This window comes from Acipenser ruthenus, chromosome 43 (assembly GCF_902713425.1).
Source record: "Acipenser ruthenus chromosome 43, fAciRut3.2 maternal haplotype, whole genome shotgun sequence".
Classification (NCBI taxonomy): domain Eukaryota; kingdom Metazoa; phylum Chordata; class Actinopteri; order Acipenseriformes; family Acipenseridae; genus Acipenser; species Acipenser ruthenus.
Genome location: NC_081231.1, coordinates 8,803,548 through 8,811,913, shown reverse-complemented (window position 1 = coordinate 8,811,913; position 8,366 = coordinate 8,803,548). Strand labels below are relative to the sequence as shown.

At 39.7% G+C, this 8,366-nt stretch overlaps 1 protein-coding gene across 1 annotated transcript in view; it reads left to right on the top strand.

Moving 5' to 3' along the window:
• The first annotated feature begins 7,855 nt into the window (after positions 1-7,855).
• Positions 7,856-8,366, top strand: part of LOC131709360 (butyrophilin subfamily 2 member A2-like) — a 184,781-nt gene continuing 184,270 nt past the window's right edge. Inside the window, exon 1 of the mRNA XM_059011836.1 lies at positions 7,856-7,957. The gene's annotated coding sequence lies outside the window, so the exon portion shown is untranslated. The remainder of the gene's footprint in view (positions 7,958-8,366) is intronic.

Below are 8,366 nucleotides of genomic sequence, written 5' to 3'. Positions count from 1 at the left end.
TAGAGACACACAGCACAGACACACTGACACACATACAGTACAGACACACAGCACAGACACACTGACACACATACAGTACATACACACAGCACAGACACACTGACACACATACAGTACAGACACACAGCACAGACACACTGACACACATACAGTACAGACACACAGCACAGACACACTGACACACATACAGTAGAGACACACAGCACAGACACACTGACACACATACAGTACAGACACACAGCACAGACACACTGACACACATACAGTACATACACACAGCACAGACACACTGACACACATACAGTACAGACACACAGCACAGACACACTGACACACATACAGCACAGACACACAGCACAGACACACAGCACAGACACACTGACACACATACAGTACAGACACACAGCACAGACACACTGACACACACACAGTACAGACACACTGCACAGACACACACACAGCACAGACACACAGCACAGACATACTGACACACACACAGCACAGACACACAGCACAGACACACTGACACACATACAGTACAGATACACAGCACAGACACACTGACACACACACAGTACAGACACACAGCACAGACACACACACAGCACAGACACACAGCACAGACATTCTGACACACACACAGCACAGACACACAGCACAGACACACTGACACACATACAGTACAGATACACAGCACAGACACACTGACACACATACAGTACAGACACACAGCACAGACACACTGACTCACATACAGTACAGACACACACCCAGTACAGACACACAGCACAGACACACTGACACACACCCAGTACAGACACACAGCACAGACACACTGACACACATACAGTACAGATACACAGCACAGACACACTGACACACACACAGTACAGACACACAGCACAGACACACTGGCAAACATACAGTACAGACACACAGCACAGACACACTGACACACATACAGTACAGAAACACAGCACAGACACACTGACACACATACAGTACAGACACACAGCACAGACACACTGACACACATACAGTACAGACACACAGCACAGACACACTGACACACATACAGTACAGACACACAGCAGACACACTGACACACACAAACAGTACAGAAACATACACTACAGACACACACAAACAGTACATACACATATACACACACACAGTACAGACACACACAGTACAGACACACTCAGTACAGACACACACACAATACACACACACAATACAGACAGTACAGACACATACACACACACAAAGACAGACAATACACACACACACACACAGTACAGACACACATACACGTCTATATTACTAAGTGGGAACTATGATTCTCCACCAACCAAGTGGGGTCCATAGATTCCCAACATTTCCATGAAGCGACTCAGACATAGAAAATTATGTTTTAAGCTGTATATTGATAATATTTGTGCAAATATTTTTTTTAATGTTTTTTTTAAAAAAAATCAGCCAAGTGGGGACTTGAACCACATCTACCCTACAAAGTGGGGACCTGCCCAGACTGCAGTGGGACTGTGTCTGAGCCTGCAGCCACTCAGAGCCCTGCTCTTCACACCCATTGGGTTTCTTACAATTAGCATTTAGCAGGTTTAAAGTCCTGCATTCTAGATAACTATCCTTGGAACTGATTAGAACATTTACAAATGGCAGTTTCTTAAGGGTTTTTTTTGTAATTGTTCAATTGTAACTAGAAGATTATTTCTAAGATTTTAATCATACTAAATATCTGAATGTGTACCAAATATTCTTATAATTTTTAATAAATAAATGATAATTATTACTATAAATATACAGTATAATTTTTTAATATATTAATAGAATTATGTCCCAATATACAAAATAACATATTCAAATGTATAAATAGCATTTACAAAATCGTGCGTCATTCTGTCCTATCCATGTAGGAACTCCATTCCAATCTACAAAGAATTATGAACCCAATAAGGCATGGAACTAACACTACTATCACAAAATCATTATTTCTCTAATTAGCAGCTTTCCTTTATTAATTAACAAGGCTGATTAATACAATATGTATACACACACTGGTGTGTGAGAGTTGCTCTGCACCATCTAAGTGGGGACTCGCGTCGTTCTGTACCATCTAAGTGGGGACTATATTGTAAGTATATAAAGGTTTATGAATCTGCCAGCAACTCACAGACAACTCGCAGGCGTCCGGCCTCCACAGGAGTTGCTGATGCGCGGTGAGACAAGGATTACCCTGCCGAACTAAGCCCTCCCAACCCAGACGGCGCTCGGCTAATTGTGCGCCACCCTCTCGGGACTCCCGGCCACGGTTGGATATAACATAGCCTGGATTCGAACCAGCGATCTCCAGGGGCCGGTCTTTCAAAATTTTTAATCCAGACAAAATGAATCTGGATTTTGTAATGGACATCTTTTCAAAGCTTTTAAGCCAGTCTTTAATTAACTCCTATTTATTTTAAAGAGGTAAACCACCTGTTCATTTTACAAAACTAGAACCACACAGCTGAGTAATACACTGTATTTCAAGCCCTCTTCAGCACTCTCGGTGTGTTTAGTTTTTCATGTTGTAACATAAACATGATGTCTTGTCCTTTTTTGAATCAATAGCAGTTAATTAAAGGCTGGAGGAAGCGCTTTGATAACGCGTCCCCTCGAGTCTCACAGAGCAGCGCACTCCTTGGCGTGTCTCATTGCTGGTGACTCTTCTGCTGCTGTGGACGCGGCTCTGTTGCCTGGTTTAGTTCGCAGCGCAGTCTGAGGAAGAGTCTAAATCTGTGCCGCTGGACAGCAGGGAGGAATACTGTCCTGGATAAAGAATAGGAGACAAGAATACAGTTTAAGAGACACTAAATAAAAGCATGGGGTAGAAATAGCAGAGGTTACTGCCTGGAAGTTTACTCGTAAAGAATGACCTTTCTGCGACCCTGTGCTGTATTTACCAAAAACAAGTTCACACGCCCTGAACCTGCAAGACTAGCGAAGAGAAAGCTATGAAACTGCGAGCATGCCTGCGCCATTGTGGATCTGTTTGTGACAACGGCGCTCAACTTGAATTAACCTGATATACTTCTAAAAAACATTATCAGGGGTATCGCGTTAGTGTTTGAACATCTCGCTCTGAAGAAGAGGACGGGGAATTTCAATATCAGTATACAAAACATAGACTATACAGGGCCGCCGAGAGTCTTCATGGGCCCCGGGGAAGGATTGGTATGTCCCGCCCGGTACTATATTCATCTAACTTTGTAGTATACTGTAGTCTAAACCAAGCTTCTAAACCAAGCAATGATCTAGCAGTGTCTAAGGAAGATCATTTCAACCGATACAGTATTCTGATAATGTGTTTGAAGGAAACTGTCAACGACGCGTAGAGGTTTCAATATCTCAATTAAAATCTGCAGCAGGATAGTTTACTTTTTCTCAAAGTAGTTATGTTTAAGTTATTTACAGTATTCAAACTTTTTTTTAGGTAAGTGAATACATTTTTTTTGTACAAACTCCACGTGTAATAGTCACTAATCGGAAGCTTACTTAATTATTATTATTATTATGTGTTTATTTAGCAGACCACTTTATCCAAGGCGACTTACAGAGACTAGGGTGTGTGAACTATGCATCAGCTGCAGAGTCACTTACAACTACTCTCACCCGAAAGACGGAGCACAAGGAGGTTAAGTGACTTGCTCAGGGTCACACAATGAGTCAGTGGCTGAGGTGGGATTTGAACCGGGGACCTCCTGGTTACAAGCCCTTTTCTTTAACCACTGGACAACACAGCCTTAACATCAAATAACATACGTTTTTAGCATAAACTACATTTTAATGGTGCTGCTATACACTATTTTATTTATCCCGTGCCAAAAATAAACCACTCATCTCTGCTCTTAACTAATAGCCAGTATTGGTCAATATATTTCTATTTTAAGCAATATAACCGATCATTCTCTAATTGTGTTTACCACCAGCTGAAGAAAGTACTTTATTTATTTTACACGATACCATTTTTCTAACAAACTGCTGCACCACGATGTTTTGAGCAAATTATAGAACTTAATAATAGAATAATTCATACTGTGGTATATATTGTGCAACTTTAGGGTTATTTTAAAGTTTTTAAAAGTCTTTGAAAAAATACATAAAACTGCTGTGCCTTTTTTTCATTGTTGGTGTAGTAAAATATGAAATGCGAAAGCTCAAATCATTGTGTGAAAGGAAGTGTTTGACAGCGCCTGGATACACAATCATTACACCACAGAAGCACATCGGCTCGGTGTGCAGTACGGCAGTTTTTCTTTTTAATGTGGTGGTGGGAACACAAAAGGTCTTGTGCAGGGCTAGTTGTTTTAAAATACTTTATATATATATTTTTTAAAAAGTTCCCCCTTCATCAGGGCCCCCCTTCGAGGCGTTGGGCCCCAGGGAAATCTCCCCGCCCTCTCGGTGGGCCAGGCAGTGCGGGAAGAGTTCCAAACGAGCCGGGACCCTGACCAAGCACCGCAGACTTCACACAGGAGAGAAGCCGTATCGGTGCGGTCACTGCGGGGGCAGCTCATAGGTGCCAACAGGAAACTGCGTTGAGGCAGCGGCAAAATGATCTTTTGTCTTTTTTTATGGTGGTCCAGTGGTTAGAGAAAGGGGCTTGTTACCAGGAGGTTCCCAGTCCAATCCCAGCTCAGTGTAACGGATGTGTAATGGATGTAGTGTTTATTTTTTTGAATGTAATAAGACTGAGTTTTATTGTGTGATTTTTATCATTTTTACTGTTGTACTGTCCCTTTAAACCCCAGGGAAACTATTGGTCTCCATAGTAATTGCAGTGCTAATTCGTAATGGGGCCAGCTGTATAAAAACAGGTGGGGTTAATCAGCCAGGGAGCGACCGGGTTTGAGAGATTTGTGAGCTGAGAGCACGTGTCGGGGAACTACTGTTTGGTAAGGATTGTAACTTTTCAAGTGTAATAATGAGGCGCTGTTAATTGGCTGAAGCGCTAGAAGTTAATGGTAAACTATTCATATTGAATAGTTTGGTCCGCTCTATATTGGAGTGGTTTCAGTGAAGTATCCCCCGTGCTCTTAGACGTCGGTCGCAATTGTATGGGGTTGATTACAAAAGAGAATGTGCATTGTCTGTATTCTGAGTTGGTAATTACAATCCTTTGAATTTTGATGTAATTATCTGAGCGCTACATACGAACTTTTTTTTTCTGTGTTACTGGTTGTTTTAGATTTTTAGAGTCGCGTCTTTGTCCTGATTATCCTAACTGTAATTGTGTATGTGTTTACAATGTATAGTTATAAAAGGCCTGTTAACTGTTGATTGCACACCTGCACTTTATCAACTTGTGTATGAACTAAAATAGCGGCTATTGGAGGGTTTAAGCATTAGGCATTTTTTAGGTTGCATGAAGTTCTGTTCTTTTTCTATGAAAATCACTGATTATTAGTTTTTTTTAAAGTGTGTTATTTTAAGGTTTGTTATTTTATCGTTTGGGATTGTGTTTGTGGAAACCACTATTTGCTTTGAAGGCTGTTATTTAAGTGTTATTGTGCTGTGATATTTTGTTTAAATAAAATTCTTGTTGTTTTTTATACCTTGTTGTCCTCACTTTACACACTGTGCTGTCTTGATTTTTAAAGAACCTGTTATTTATTTGGAGTTATTGGCTTCAAATTGGCGTAGTCATTAATTCTACTTAATTGGTTATTTATGATAGTCAATTTAATTATAGGGATAACCGAGGGGGTTATCCTTGGTTGACTATTGAACGGTGTTTTGGAGGGGGGCGCTACATTATGCATGGACAAATGTGATCGCACAGTTCCGTTTTTCCAAAGCTGGTAAAGGATTTACACTTCACAGTCCACTCACTGTTTTCTGTAGAAGTCTAACCCTGTATAATATGCAGAGTCTTAGACAAGGTAATCACACACAATAAACACCACGGGTGTATACACACAGAAGCAGCTATGAGAAAGCAAAACATGAACGTGTTCTTTACATTCAATATACTGGTTAATTGTGGGCTCTTGGTTTTTATTTAACATCACTGAGTCCCTTGTCCCTGTGGATTGCAACCACAATGTAGAAACATCTAGAGAATGGATGGGAATGGGGCAATAAACATCACTGCTGTTTCTCTTAAAGCGTGTTTATTTATTTATAATACTGATATCTTTAATACTGGTTTACATTATGAATATGGCTGAATTATTAATTGTAGGTAATACTTAGAATACCAGATACATATTTAGCATTAAAAAGCAATCCATGTGATTTCTTTACCAGTCGTTCATTATTTTGTGTATCAGCCTCCACACAAAGCCGAGCGCAGTGTGGTATACTGTAATGATGCTGCAGTCAGTCTGCCCAGACTGCACCTGAACCATCTTAAAAACACGAAGCCTCCAATAAGCTCATTTGTAAAAGTTAGTAAAGAATGGCGCTATATAATCTAAGGAAGCTGAATGTGAACTCCTAGCTGGAGCAACGAGAGAGGGAGAGAGGGGGCGGGGCAGAGAAGGAGGCGGAGACGCTGCTAGGCAACCGGCTCCTGAACATTCCACTCCGCTGAGCAGAGACCGTTAGGATTTAAAAATGCCAAAGTTCCGAGCGGCGTCAGGCGCTTCGTTTAATTAACACACCGTTGCTGACATTTTAATTTTGAAGATAACCATATTTTAAATACTCAAATAGCAGTGTATTAAAAAAAATACTTTACTTCAGTTCCAGACCGTTTTCCAACAAATAAAAGAAGGTACGTATTTATAATAAGTATGTTTGTTATGATATTAAGAGTAAACGAATGTGGTACAGTTTGGTGTATCATGTATTTATTTATAAAATGTTAGTAATGTAGTGTTTCTTTTTTTTAAAATACTAATATTTTATTGTTTTCACAAAATAACATCCCTACATTATCAGTTGATCTGCTAGTGTAATCAAATCTCAATATTACTCGTCAGTAATTCATACATAGACACGCTGTGGTAACTTCAAGAAGTTAAAATGTAAGGCTGGATTACAATTTAACCGAAATAAATAAATACATTAATAACGACATGCAACAAAAATACATTTTGGTAGCTCATACGTATTTAAATTACAAAATGCGACCCGTTTTAGAAATGGATTTATATACTAACTGCCGTATTAATGTAAAATGATATTTCAGACTGTTTGAGGTGCAGACTCGCATAGATGGTTTCTAAAATCCATTCATGTTAAGAAACTATAACGCCACATTACTTGGCAATATAGAAATGATTCATTTGTAAATAATTAGCTGTGAAATTATTAAGATAAATAATCAGAATTATGGTTGCATGGATTTTTGTTTAAATATGCCAACATGTATTTTTGCTTCATGTATTTATTTAAACTTTAACTGTCTCTTTCATTTGAACCTCTTGCTGGTGCCACGGCTTGTCTCTGTATCTATTCACTGATATTTGAGATTGTGTTTAGCACACACTAGCAGCTGAGCTGATAATCTTATTGATGTTATTTTGTGAAAACAATAAAGCGTTAATACTGTATTAATACTATATTACTGTAATACAGTGTGGAGTAGTGGTTAGGGCTATGGACTCGACCGGAGGGTCGTTGGTTCAATCCCAGGTGGGGGACACTGCTGCTGTACCCTTGAGCAAGGTACTTTACCTAGATTGCTCCAGTAAAAACCCAGCTGTATAAATGGGGAATTGTATGTGAAAATAATGTGAGATCTTGTGTAACAATTGTAAGTCGCCCTAAGAAATAAATAATAATAAAAAATAATTTTAGAAAATGACTCGTCGTGTTGTGTCTTGTGCAGGTGATGTCATAGGTTGTCATGGCAGCGGCGATCATCACGGGAGGGGTTATCCGGGACAAACGCTTCCTTCACTGGGTCGGAGAAACGCTGGAGTTCCGCTGGCTTCTCAATAAGGATCCCGAGGTATCCAACCTGAATATCTAAATCAATACAGTGTGACATCTAAACCTAATGACTGCATATATATATGTGTGTGTGTGTGTTTAAAATGAGTTATAACAATGGTTGTGTTAATAGAAAATAGCCATGGTCCTGGAAGTGAAACCGAGTATTAATTATTAAACACATAATCAGAATGATTAAACAAGTAATCTATGAATGTCTCTCTCTATATTTGTTCTATAATAAATGACTGTGCTGTCACTTGCTGAGCACACCGCTACAGTTTAGTACTTATAAAAATGTGAATAAAACAATAGCAGAACCGGGACGAGTTAACAATTTTACTGTTTGTGACCGGGACGAAAAATGAAGTCTGAGAACAATCCCAAACCCAAAGTACCAGGCACGACAAGCCAGCGGATTCGTGTGC